Raw genomic sequence first — 13,422 nt, forward strand, 5'->3', positions numbered from 1 at the left:
TAAGCACTGTTCACGCTCACACAGGAGCCCTCTTAAGTCCTGCAAAAAGCAAGGCCTTGCTGACCCCGCAACAGGGGAATAGGCTTCAGGACAGACAGACAGACTTCAGTAAATTGATTGGGGCTGGTTATTATTAATATTTTTTAAAAGCTACATGTCCTATCCCTGATATTGCTGAATTAAAAAGATTGCTTTAAGAAGGTATTTGACCATTCTTTACAAATTATATACTTTTCCAGGGGAGAAGTGCTAGTGCTTGGCCAGCCAGCTGGATCACAGTGTGCTGCAAGCAATGGGCTTGGTGCTGTGAACTTAAGCGCAACTACAAAATATTACAAGAGACAGGAGTTGTTTTTTGCTGACAGGTGCTATAAATCCTTAGCAGTCCTGTCCCCCCATTTGCGGGACCACCCTTTCCCCAAGCCCTTCACCCCGCAGCGAGCCAGCCCCGGTGCTCCCCAGCCAGAAGCAGTGGGCAGCACAGGCGGGCTGGGGGAAGAGGAATTTTCCAGTCAGCTGCAGCTGACTCCAGCTTGCTGGCACCCCGGCACCAAAAGCCTCCATGGTAGGGATCAGCCAGGTACCCCTGTTATTGACACAGTAATCAAACGCAGCAAGCGTAATGTAATTATAGACAGAAAACTTCGGACAAGCTGGAGTTTCTCCTTCATTACGCAGCAAATTTCCCTTGTCTAAAGCCTTCAGCACTTAACTTGAAGAGTCCAAGTGGGTGCTACTCTTTGAGCTTGCACAGCATCGTCCCGTCAGCCAGAAGCAGGTTAAGGAAGCAACAGCGACCTGCTGCTGCAAGGGAAGGTTTTCTATGTACATCATGAACCTTGCACTCGCTAGTTTGATATTTCAAGGATAACTAAGAAAAATTTTCCCACAGAGAATCAAAACATGACAATTTGTCTGGCATCCTCACAAGTAAAAACTTGCCAGTAGCCGAAGGATTCATCCATGATTAATTTGAAATAGGCGAATACCTCAAGAACAAAGAGAAATGCTTAAAAAAAATTTGAAGAATATTCTGAACTGTTTCTATTATATCTCCAATGACTAAATAAAGGCATTTTCTATTAAAGATCAAGCACTTCCATATCTTCATATTCAGAGCTTTAATTACAAATGCTGAAATTCTCTCCAGATTCTCCTGCAACTGAAGAATGGAACAGTCTTAAATTTTTTGAAATACAAAAAGTATGTTCCCTCACCCCCCCAAATGCCAACCGGCATTTGCCAGTTTTCACCCCACCACACATCTCAGTGTGCAGCCTCTGCCTTTAAAAGTCCTTTGCAGGATGCAGTTAATTTACATTCATTTCACCTCACATTTGTGGCAACAACTGCGTAAGCTATGCATCTGCCTCTGAAATGCAGAGTTGCATTCACAGAGTATTTATTTCATTAAGTAATAGTAATTGTTTCAAGATTCACCAACCTTCTCAGCAACTACTTAATTTAAATTAGCTTAATAAACAGTTGCAACTTTCCCATTAATTACTTGAGGACTGATGAAAAGGAGCTGCTATGTAATCAACAAAACCAAGCTGTATATAAAGTGAAATTTGGGAAAACCCCCACATTTTCCATACACAAATTATATAAATTCAGGATTAATTACTCCAATCTTCACCACAGCTACAGGTTTCCTCAAGACTGACTGACTGCCACTGTAAACTGTGTCTTCAATATCACCCCTATGGATATATTTGGAAGTAAAATATACTACTCTGTTATTAAAATTAATCTTCCGGAAAGACGGACATTCAAGATACTAGCCACCTAAAATTATATGTTAAAATCATCTAAGTATCACATGCCATAGCAAGTTATTTTTTAACAGTCTCTTTACACTGGATTTTTATTCAAGCTAAACATTTGGTGCTTTTTCCTAGACAACTTAATTTCTCAATTTATTAATTCCCAAAAGCAAACCAGTACATTAACTTTGGATTTTTTATTGTAACATAGAAAATGGTGGAAGAGGCACTGTTGTGACATGACAATGGAAAAAGTGCATCCCACTATTTTAAGTAAATGTTTACTTAAAAGACAGGGAAGGCAAAGATTACAGATTACTTATTTTACCTGAGTGTGTCAGATTGGTGGGCAGTGTTGTGATCAGAACCAACTGCTATATTTGGTGTTTCCTTTTATCTCCTCAAACTCCCCTCTTTCCCCAAAACATGACTACAGAAAGTCTTCCATGTTTTAAACAGACTCTGATATGTATTTGAGAATTAGCAGCATTACCCAGCTTCTTTTGAAATTTCCTAGAAGCAAAATGGGAATTACGACCACTGTAAAGCCATACAGGAGGAAGAACGTAAATAGCCAGTGCCACACAACCATCAGTGTTCTCGGACACTTCTTGGACAGGTAAAATCTGCGCATTTACTCACAAAAGCGAACGTCACTTTAGTGTCAGCAGGAGAAGATGGCAGCAACACCTTGCAGGTAGGGCCACAGTGGAAAGCGGGAAGAGTAACTCCTTCCAAGGGGGCAGAAAACTACTTTTTTTTGAGCTGGGCAAGCATGGCTGAGGGAGGCTGGACTTGCCGAAGGCGTGAAACCTCAAAGACAAAACTCAATGGTGGGGGCATAAATCATAACAAAATGTTGATATGTTCTCAAGAACTATTAGGCTGCCTCTCGCTTCCTTCTTCCTTACTACATCTACGGTAGCGAATCAGCTTTAGACATTGGTAATAAGTTTCAAAGAGAAATAATGGGAATACATGACAAAGCAAGCAGGCTGTCAGCTCTCAAAATCAACTGCTTAAACCAGGGTGGTGGTGCTCCTCTATCAAACTGAGTTTCCTGGTCACATCTGTTTTTTAAAAATTTCTACTAATTTGTTTATTCATATTTTACATATCTACAAGGAATTACAAATAATATAGAAATCTGTTATTATACAGCCTATGTAATAAATTAGTATGTGAATAAAAGACATTTGCACATTAAATAGTTGTTATAAAATCAGATATTCACATACTAACACATTCAGGAGACAACCAGCCATCTGTGTAAAAATTTCTACACTCATTTGCAGTTCATGTGTAGACAGATTAGATCTAGCAGGGCAGGTGAACTTGTACACGCACAGCTGTGGACGTGGCTGTCCCTGTTTACATACAGAAGTGGCATAGTCACTGGACATAAATGAACCTAAAGTAGACTGAAAATTTTTGCCCCTAAAAATGAAAAAATCCTGCAAGGCAACTAGAAAACCAGTTATCACTCATGAGATACTAACCTAAATTCTACATGCGTTTCAGTTTCTGCAGAAGCCTGCAATGCTATGAACGTGTGCTCAAGTTTAAAACACGAAAGAGAACTTTTCTGATTCATTTAAATATTTCCAAATGGATATTTACACTCCACATAAATAACAACACATATTCTGTTTTGCTTCTAAATACCAGTTGCTGTCAAATCCAAGAGCAGAGAGAACACAATCAAAGTTACAATCCTCTTTACCACATTAATCCTTCTGCAACCTCTCAGCTGTCTCAGCACAGCCACTGCAGCAAGTGACAAGCAGCATGTGACTTCTGCTGTCAAACAGTTAATGTATTAATGACATTAATCTCAGAGGAAAGTTTAACACTCTCTCACTGAATGAACTGCACTGTCTAAATAATCAATTTCAGATCAATACCTGTTATTTTTTCTAGTTAGTGGCAAGAGTCTAAAAGCCCAATGCTACATATTGTCCTAATGCGCATTGCAAACTCTGCATCAGTAGCATTGCAAACGATCTTAAACTATTCCAGGAGATTCTCTGCGTCCTATGGAAACATGGATATAGTCCAACTTTCTCAGCCAAATCTGAATTGTTTGTAGATGTGAAGTCCTTATGTTGTTGGAGACTTAACAGTCCCTGAATCTCCAGAGCTTCTCTCCCATGCCCTTGTACTCCATTTCTAACCCTCCTTCCTGCATCCTACACAATGCAGCCCCTTACCTTTCCCCAAAACCTCTGCTGCAGCTGCCAAAGTCCTCTAGGTCTGCCTTTGAATCTGTAATTCCACTGGATCCTCTCTGACGGGTCACCAGGGAATACTAGCAGCTGTTTTGCAGGAAACGCCACATCTCCTTCTAATCATAAGCAAAAAAGCAAAGCAATAGAGAGGCAACATGAGCTCCAGAGCCACAAGCACAGCGTGTGGGAAAGAGGCAAAACCACATTCTGAGTACAAAGTCTCTTCTCGAATTTTTGCCTCGACTCTCTCACACAAGATCAAGCAGTCACTTAGCTCACAGCAAACTTTACAGACAGCGACACAACAGTCAATATGTTGCCAGTAAAATATGTCAACCATATGTTTCCAGGTGGACTGCAGTAGTTTTGGACCCCAAAAGATCTTTTAATATATGTCCTGAAACTGCAGATATCTCCAATTTGGACTACAAACAAAAAACATTTCTTAGTATATCCCACCTACATCCATCCTTACCCAACATGTGCTGCTCAAAATTGATCAAATCAAGTGAACAGTTTTTGCCCACAGTTAGTGACTTCTCCATCGGTGAGATGCAGAAGATTGCAAAGGAAAAAAGTCACGATACAGCTTGAGCATAGAGGAAGATATGCTTTTGGTCTTTTGAGCATTTTTTTTGCAGGTAGTTGAAACAAAACAAAACAAAAAAAAATCCCTCTAACGTTGTCAGAAGAGAGACACTAGAACTTTGTCAGCACCAGTCATTTTGAAACATTACTCTCATTTAGCACGATCCGACTTCCTGCGTACAAGAGGCCTAAAGCAAAAATCAATTTTAGGTTGACCCACGAATAACTCAGAGACCCAGTGTTACAGATTATAGCTTGGTATTACACTTGGTAAAAACAAACAAAATATAATTGCTAAAACCCAGAAAGAAAGTTATTTACTGTTAGTAAACATTTACAGAATAATAAAACTCTTTTTAAGCTTGTATTCATTACAACCCTTGAGTTCATAGCCCTTTTACTTAAAATAGCATAAAGTAACTGATCTGACTGCCCTTAACACAATATGAATACTGTTTGTTATTCCCCATTTACAGTATTTAAGCAGATGGTAATGAAGTTCAGTATCTCATCCACTACATGACTCTCTTCCAGTAACATATCACAGTCTTGTTGATGAAGATGTTACTTATGGTAACTCCATACACCACCTATGCACAAATTACAGTTTTTCTATTTTCTAGTATAACCTGAGGTGTTTTGTTGCACAGTCCTTCACTATGCAAAGTTGAGCAATGTATACTTACAATTTCAGTAAATAGTAAGTGAAACCTGCCACCTTGGATGATCCCGGTTCAAAGTTTGCAAATGTACTTGGTATTAATTCTAATAAAACCAAAACAGAAGAAAACCACACATGCCCGAAAAGCGACAGCCAGTGACCAGAAAACTGAACAACTAGACTGCTTGCAGAAATGTGTCATCCTGCAGTAACTGGCAGCTGGTTCATAACAAGAGTTCATAAACACCTTGTAAGCACTTTCATTTTGCAGCCACAGTCTGAAAAAACCTAACAAAACCCAGTACGTGAGGTTAAGCAAAAATAAACTTGGATTTGATGCTAACAAACTACAGCATAACGTTGCAAGACCGAAGGATAACTTTACCAGCTTTTTTGACAAAACACTATTCCAAGTCCAGCTGAAAAAGTTTGGAAATAATATCCACAAACCGTTCCACCCTTCTTGCGCTGCGCACTGGAAAGGAAACAGCACAGTCGGTTTCATTTTGATACTTCTTGTAAACTGACAAAGGAAATAAACTGCCAGCTCAAACCCCCGGACTGATCCACTGCATAAAATGCAGCTCGACAATCGCAAGCTTCATTCCAGGTCAAATGACATAATTGGGAAATTATCAAGTGCTAAAATAACCACCGTTCTGCTGGTGTTTATTTACAATAAACACAAGCTTCGCTTTCTGACATAAACCCACTAAAACGATTCTCCATTTCACAAAGTCTACCAGTGAGTAGGATCAGCAAAATTATGCAAAACATCTTGCTAGAAGAAGAAATGTAAACTGAGCCACTTACAGAGAGGAGCAGGCTGCCAACTTAATCTGATTCTACGACGACTGTAAACATGTACTTTTGGAACGTGAAACGATTCACATTGCCACAGATGCCGTCAGAGAAACACAGCAACGTGATTAGGTATTCTGCACACGGTAAAAAATCAGGCAGATGACCTGCCGCAGCAAATACCAGATCAGCACTTGCACACACCAACTGTTTTGACTACAGGCACTTGTTAAGCACCAAGTTTCAGGTCCTACCAGTTGGACACCAGAACTGATCCTGTGCCAAGAACAACAAGCGCTGAAAACGGCTGCGGGGTTTTTTTTTCTTCTTTTGCAATTGTTGATACAACTCAAGTAACTGCAGAAATGAACCAAAGTGAAAATTAAAAGCGGCAAAAAAAAAAAAAAAGTAGTGTATATTTAGAGGAAGACACTGCATTTCTTCTTTCTTGATTCAGGAAAGGAGGGTGTTTGTGTTTAACACAATAGGATGAATCTGCTGTTCTCCTGAAAATCTTTTATTGATAGGATAACTTGGGATATGCCAGGGTAATTATAAGAGAGAGGAGGAATAATCCCTAGAATATCACTAAATTACATGTAAGTGGCCAAATCTCTTAAAAATGGCCAAATTCCATAAAAAGCCACACAGTCAGCATTTCCCAGAACACTTCCATTCCTCTTTGGCATAAAGCATTTAAACAAACAAACAAACAAACAAAAAACTCCCACGAACGGTGAAATGGAACCCCATCAGGGAAAAAAAAAATGCTTCAAATAGTGCGATTAATTACACTAAATGTAAAATTAAGCTGCTGGGTACTTGTCTGCTTCTCTTGCAAGGACTTTGAGATCTAAAGACAAAGCTCCAAGGTATCACTGACATATCAGAGAGACAGGAAAACAATGCAAGAGTGAATAACTTGCCCTGGTGACAATGTTAAGTCTTCACATCACTGGAAGACCTAGATTTCTTCAGCTATAAAAGGGGATATTAATGATTTATGGTATTAACTTGATTTTAAAGAGAGTTGGAGATTTAAATAGGAATTCATCACTTCTTCTAATGACACAATTCCACACGTGTAATCAGCATTTGCCACCTGACGCTGCTATTGCAGAAAAACCGACAATCTTCAACTGTAAGTCATACGTATTTCTCAGCTCAGCAAATCAAATGTCTGGGCAAAAAAATAAAAACAGAGCAAGTCGATCCCAGGTACACACTTTTTTGAGTGACACTCTACCAAAGAAAAGCAAGGAGAGTTTATGCACAGAAATTTCCCGTTCTGCTGGAAGAGATGCTCTGGTAGTCCAACATGAATCTAGTGAGACATCCTGATGTGTCTGGGAGTGTTTGAGGTAAATACCATCTCACACCTCGTGCCTGGTGCTTATACCACAAGGACAGCCCTCACCATCCTTTTGCACCAGGTTCCTCTGCACTGGTATCTTATGTGCTGACCAGTGGTAATGGTATTTCCATTATTTTTGTTCTCAGAGCAAGGAAATGTATTATCAGCCCTAAACTTAGGGCAGGTACATCAGGTGAAATGCTAAAATATTTCTAGCAATCAAGCAACAGTACTTTCCTTCAAGCAAAGGTAAGCACTGCCAACAAATCAGAATTTTGTGGGTGATTTTACAAGTGAAATCTTTTATTTGGCTGTATGTTGGATATAAGAAAAAAGGATCTTTACATTTAACACTGAAATATAACAAGAGGAGCAGCACTCTAGTTTACTAAATGCACAAATTTAAAGTCACCTATTCATTTCTCCGAACACCTGACTTAAATAATTTTACTCCAGACACACTGTTGCAAATAGAGGAAAATTTAGTATTGCCATTCTCTCACACCTCGTATTGTGTAACAGACCTGTTTCCTCAGGCAGATCTTTCACATTCAAGGTCATCTGATGATACAGATTTTTATTTATTTACTTATCAGGTAAAATATTTCACTGTTTCTCTATCTCCATCTTTAATGATATTCACAAAACAATAACAAAAAAAGTAATTTATGTACATTATTATTTTAGGAAATCATCGGATGTTTCCCCTCATCTATCATAAAACTGTTACAGAAAACTGGTACTTCTTTATTGCTTTACTTAATCCAAACAGCTATAACAGCATTTCTTTTCACAGATAAGAAAATATAAGCCATAGAAGAGTGAGATGGGCCTATTGAGGTGGTTTAGCAAAAAACTATGCTGTATTACGCCTCTGAGAAAACAAGCTATCGTTTTTAGAAGACTTATGTTCTTGATGTGTTTTTGTGCATAATATCATGTCAGATTTTATTCAATATCAAGATAACACATCACCAGATCATTTTATCATTCCTTAGAAGAAACTTGTATAAGAACTGTAACTTTACTGAAATTAGCCCAGAATAATAGCTTTGCAGGACTTTTATATAATCTATTGTTTAAATCTCCTGGCTTTTTCAGCTCTAACTGTTATTTGGAATCCAAACCCAGCATCTGGTGAAACAATATATTTCTTAACACGCTGTTTTATAAGCAGAGAAATAATGAAAAACCTTTTTCTAAAAATCCGTGGGTCTGATCCCTAAATTTGCTCCATCTCTGTTACCCTGAGCTTCTCCGTCCCCCAGCACCCTCACTGTTTCATCCCCTATCCACAGTCCTTTGACCCCCTGCAAAAGAGACAGGATAAGCCCTGTCTGGTCTGTAGGTACACGTGACAACTGTCAGTACAAGTGTGCTACTGCCACATGAAATACTGTTCTCTGGGGGCACATTAAGGTGTCTCTTCACAGTTTCTGATTTTCATAAGATTGCTGAAACTTCATATGTTTGAACCAAATTAGCAAAGAGTTAAAAATCCTTTGACAAAATTGGTATAATCACATAAACCTTATTGCTATTACTATTATTACTACTACTATCATTATTACAGTAATTATCATCTTTTAAGGAAACTCAAGTTAAAATTTATATATGAAATTTTTTTACATGCTTTTCTGTGTTTGCCACTCCTCATGCATATTCCCAGGCATCAAATTAATTCCCTTGGAACATTCTGACATCTTTTGAAAATCCAGGTAACCAAACAGATCTGCCCAACTAAGGACGCTGTTTTGCTTTGAAAATTGAATGAGCTTATTTTTAGAGTTTCAATTCACTTTATCAAACCCTGCTACAAAAGCAGCGTAACTGTCAGTGCAGAGTATTTCCTCATTCCAGACGTTTTAAATAAATCAGCTCACACATCTTTCAGGCACATTATTTGCCATAGGTAATAAAATCTATTATTTAGAATGCTGCAGGAACACCCACAAGTGATAACCCCCTAATACAGAGCCTCCAAAGTGAATGTGCAAAATAATTCCTGAAGAGGTCACTTGTTCATGTTTCCCTCACTACATACAATAGCTCTTACAAACAAGAAACCAAACTCTCAACCTTCTACAGAACAAAACTGAACAGACAACACTGAAAGACATACCCAAATACAAAAGTGGGTTTGTAGGACATTTTTTTATCTGTTCCTCTCCCTTAAAAATCTCTTTAGTTCTATATTTACATGCAACTTAAGATCTAAAAAGACGGTTTCTATTTTAACTTGCATCATTTATGACTTCTAACTGTGCAAACTAAAGAAACTCAGACCTAACCGCACATGAATGAAATAGATGCAAATCAACCTCTGAGAGTCCAAGTGACAACTACTTTGTATTCTGCCTCTGAATGCGCCTCTTAACCATTCTTCACTGCAATGAACTTCACATGCTACAAACTACTTGTTCTGGATAAACTATTTACCTGTTCATAATACTAACAGCTTTCCCATCGTTGCCCTGAATGGGAGAGAATGTTGTATGTCTACAATTTTCAATGTCTGTTCTACCTATATAAAAGATTTCTTTCAAATGGGCCTTTACTCAGTTTTTTTCCAAGCTACTATATAATCAATAACAAATGGAGACTTCCAAAATTTGCTGAAGCATGGCCAGTTGGTCAGTGTTTCAGATGCTGCGTGAAGAAAGGCATTTTCCAAGGCCGCATAGCAATTAGAGTGCAGATCTGAATTTAAGGCATTCCAAGTTTATTCGCCCACTCATGTTGCCTCTGTCATGTATTAATGTGTCAGGAATGGTACAGGGGAAAGAGACAGATGATTTCCATGACAACTACCTACCAAGGTGCATGAACTGCACAATGTGTCACAGCTGTGAAAGCACAGCTGTGCAAATTCAGCTTTCCCTCCTACCACTTCCAATGTCTTGAACAACCTGTCATCCAGTGCAGGTGGTTCCAACTTTCTACACATCTTCTCAGAAGCACACACATACTACATTTTAGAAAAACTTTTAGGAAAAAAGAAATGTGTAGACACTCACCAGCTGAAGACATGGGATATTTTTCCTAGGAGGCGCTCTAATTACTTTCTATAATTACCTACATCAGCTCATGGAGGAAAAAAAAAAAATCACTTCTCATTAAAACAAGGCATAGCTCAACTCAGAAAAATTATTGCGAGTTTTAATATGGACAGTAAGCAAACAAATCAAGATCAATTGAAGTCCAACTTGCAAGCAAGTACACATGGAGGAATCAGTTTTACCTGAAGACATTTAACTACAAGATATGCAACAGGAGGTCTCCGAGGACGAGCATGCAATAAACATCTTTCCAAGGTATCAAATGTTTGACATGTATCAGTAGTTTTTGATTTAAACCACCCAAGTCAATGGAGCATAAGTAAAACATATTAGGATGATTATTTCCTACCAGGGCTTAGCTGGCTTTTTATAGTGCTAGAACCTGGCTTCACCCATGCTTGGTGTAACATGTCACTTCAGGTGGGAAGACTGAATAGTACATATGTTTGTCAAGAGATGAGAGTAGCCTTTGGTCAGCCAAGAAATGATTACAGGAGGAGTAAGTTTGGAAGCTAACAGGAAGAAGAGAAAACAATTTTAAGACAAGGATTTCAAAGTGGGTTATTTATAGAATCAACACTCAATTATCCATGGTCAGATTATCTGTACCAGAGATGCAGAAACAAATCAGCTCCAGCTGGGCTCATTAGGCTAGGTGCAGCTCAGTGCAAACGTTCCTATACTTCTAGGGAAGTCCAGAAATTATGCAACAACTTTTTTCAGCATAAGACTGAAGTCCTTTTTTCATCTAAAGTGAGGCACTTCCGTTGTCTCTGTATGGCATTTCCAAAGGCAAGACCATTGGGGAAAATGGCAAAGATTCCAGATAAAGCCACTGCCTTGCAGCATTACCCCTGTGCTCTGGGTCCCAAGAAGTTTTAACTCAGGCACAGTGTCAAGCCCCAGCTGGCTGCATGCATTCCTGCCATGCTGCGTCAGGGCTGCATCCTCCGCCTGGACGCCAGGGAGCTGGGGAGCTCGGTGCAGACAAGCACAAGATACTTGTGACAACGCAGGAGCCAGGCACCAGCCAGCATGGCAAACGCTAATAAACCCAAATACAGCTGGGATGGCCTCCGTGCAGAGGGACTAAGCTGTGAGATCACTTGAGATTATGATTTACAGTCATTTAAACCAGATACTCTAAATAAGGGAAAACTTAAAACACAAATGCTTTCCTAACTGTAAGAAAAACACAGCAACAGACAATACTAACCCAGCTTGAAGCTCTTTTCCTGGCCACAATGCCAAAAGTGTAATTGACAGTGAAATAAAAAGGTAGACAGGGAAGGAAATGGAAAAAATCCAACATTATATTTCCTACCTGCCAATTGCTTCCTCTGAATCAGACTATCTGTGTTCATGATGAAGGGCTGAAACCTTTCTCCATCTGTCAGGAGATAGCAAACTCCAGAAGAGACTTTATGCTCTTTAGACTCTTCTGGAAGTTGTCCCTCCTCATCAAATTGATGCTGGCATAGTTGAAAGAAATCCTACTGTTTAGAGATAACAAGAGGTACTTCTAAATTGGAGGAGTTTAAGATTCAGTTTATTTTTTTTCAGCAATGGGAGTCACTTGACCAAAGAGGCAGGCAAAGGACAACACACAGGATACTGGCATGAAAAATCTCAGCTATAATCAGCTGACTCCAGCTTGATTACAGAGGAGGAACTAAACTCTGTATTTGGCAAATGGATCACAGAGCAAGTCTTTTCTAAAGCTTTTTGCTGAGTCTGCCAATTGGTAGCTAGACAGTACAGCAGATTTAACCAGCAATGGCTAACAAGTGAACCAAAACTAACCACGCCTGAGCTATCAACCCTGGGATTTGCCTATTGTATCTAAATACTAAGAGAAAAAGGGTTGTTTACACTGAAGAGCACGATGTGTGGCAGAGAACTGCTCAAGTAGTTTCAAATGATAGCAAGAAACAGAGTGTCACAGAATATAGGATGAGGTAGAGCAAGAGGGCTACCTATCCCACCAGAACATCATTGTAACACTTGAGGAAACCTGCAGGTCCTAAATCTACAACCTTATTATCCCTCCTTCCCTTCTGCCCAGTCCCAAATGCCTTGACTTTCCAGGTTGTTTTTCTGACCTTGAGCAAGTAATTCATGAAAAAGAATAGTTCAAAACCAAAATTCACTATGACAGATATTACTTATCAGAGAACTCTGGCAGTTTTAGTTGTTATTATTTCTCCTTACATTTCAGATTCCTAAATGCCTACTGCCTAAAAGGTGATAGCAGTGGAAATTACAGAAGGTTTATTGTCTTTCTTTGCTGTTTTACCTTAGGACACGAAGTTTATTCTTGGTATTGGGGACTAATGTATTTTGGAAGGTGTAACATTCAGCAAACAAAACTGGAAAATGTATCTTCTGCTATACAGTATTTGTAGGTCTTGTGTATGGTATTTATCTTGGAATACATACTAATGAGGACAGCAGCACAAGCACTACAAGGGAAAGGACTCAATTACTGTAAACAACCGGGAGCAAAAGATTGTTAAACATTCAACAATTCACATCAATGGAAGGTTTAAAAGTTTTCACATCTTATTTACTGTAACAAGATTGTTTCAACACTCCCCTCCTCCCCCGCTAAGTCCCATCAAACTAGGAAAGACCATAAACGCAAAACCACTGCACAAAAACAATTGCTGTAAGGTTTGAGGAAAGACACTCAAGGTATTTCCCCTTCCTGGGGGCTACTGCCACAGCAAATTTCAGCCTGTAACTTCCAGGTAAACTGGCTGTGTATCTGTCAAGTACATACATGCAAACAACACTTACATAAACTTTCTGCTCCATTACTGCTCCCCCCACCCCAAGATATCAATTCAAGCCAGGAACGTGACTAGCAACTGACTGTGAAACACTTTCAGAGAACTTCAGAGGTGGTACTTACAAAAGGGCAGTGAAATTTTACGGCCTGAAGGTCCCAGAGCAAAGCTTGGTG

The 13,422-nt window shown here is 39.1% G+C and overlaps 1 protein-coding gene across 9 annotated transcripts in view; it reads right to left on the bottom strand.

Annotated features, from left to right (window-relative positions):
• ATXN7L1 (ataxin 7 like 1) overlaps nt 1-13,422 on the bottom strand; it is a 120,633-nt gene that overhangs the window by 35,770 nt on the left and 71,441 nt on the right. Inside the window, exon 1 of one of the 9 annotated variants that reach the window (XM_075024835.1) lies at nt 6,057-6,288. The exons of 5 other annotated variants lie outside the window; for them this stretch is intronic. The gene's annotated coding sequence lies outside the window, so the exon portion shown is untranslated. Of the gene's footprint in view, nt 1-5,268; nt 5,497-5,628; nt 5,651-5,693; nt 5,713-6,056; nt 6,289-13,422 lie in introns of those variants that run through there. 3 more of the 9 variants (XM_075024834.1, XM_075024841.1, XM_075024839.1) reach the window with 3 other exon arrangements.

This window comes from Buteo buteo, chromosome 4 (assembly GCF_964188355.1).
Source record: "Buteo buteo chromosome 4, bButBut1.hap1.1, whole genome shotgun sequence".
NCBI classification, from domain to species: Eukaryota; Metazoa; Chordata; class Aves; order Accipitriformes; family Accipitridae; genus Buteo; species Buteo buteo.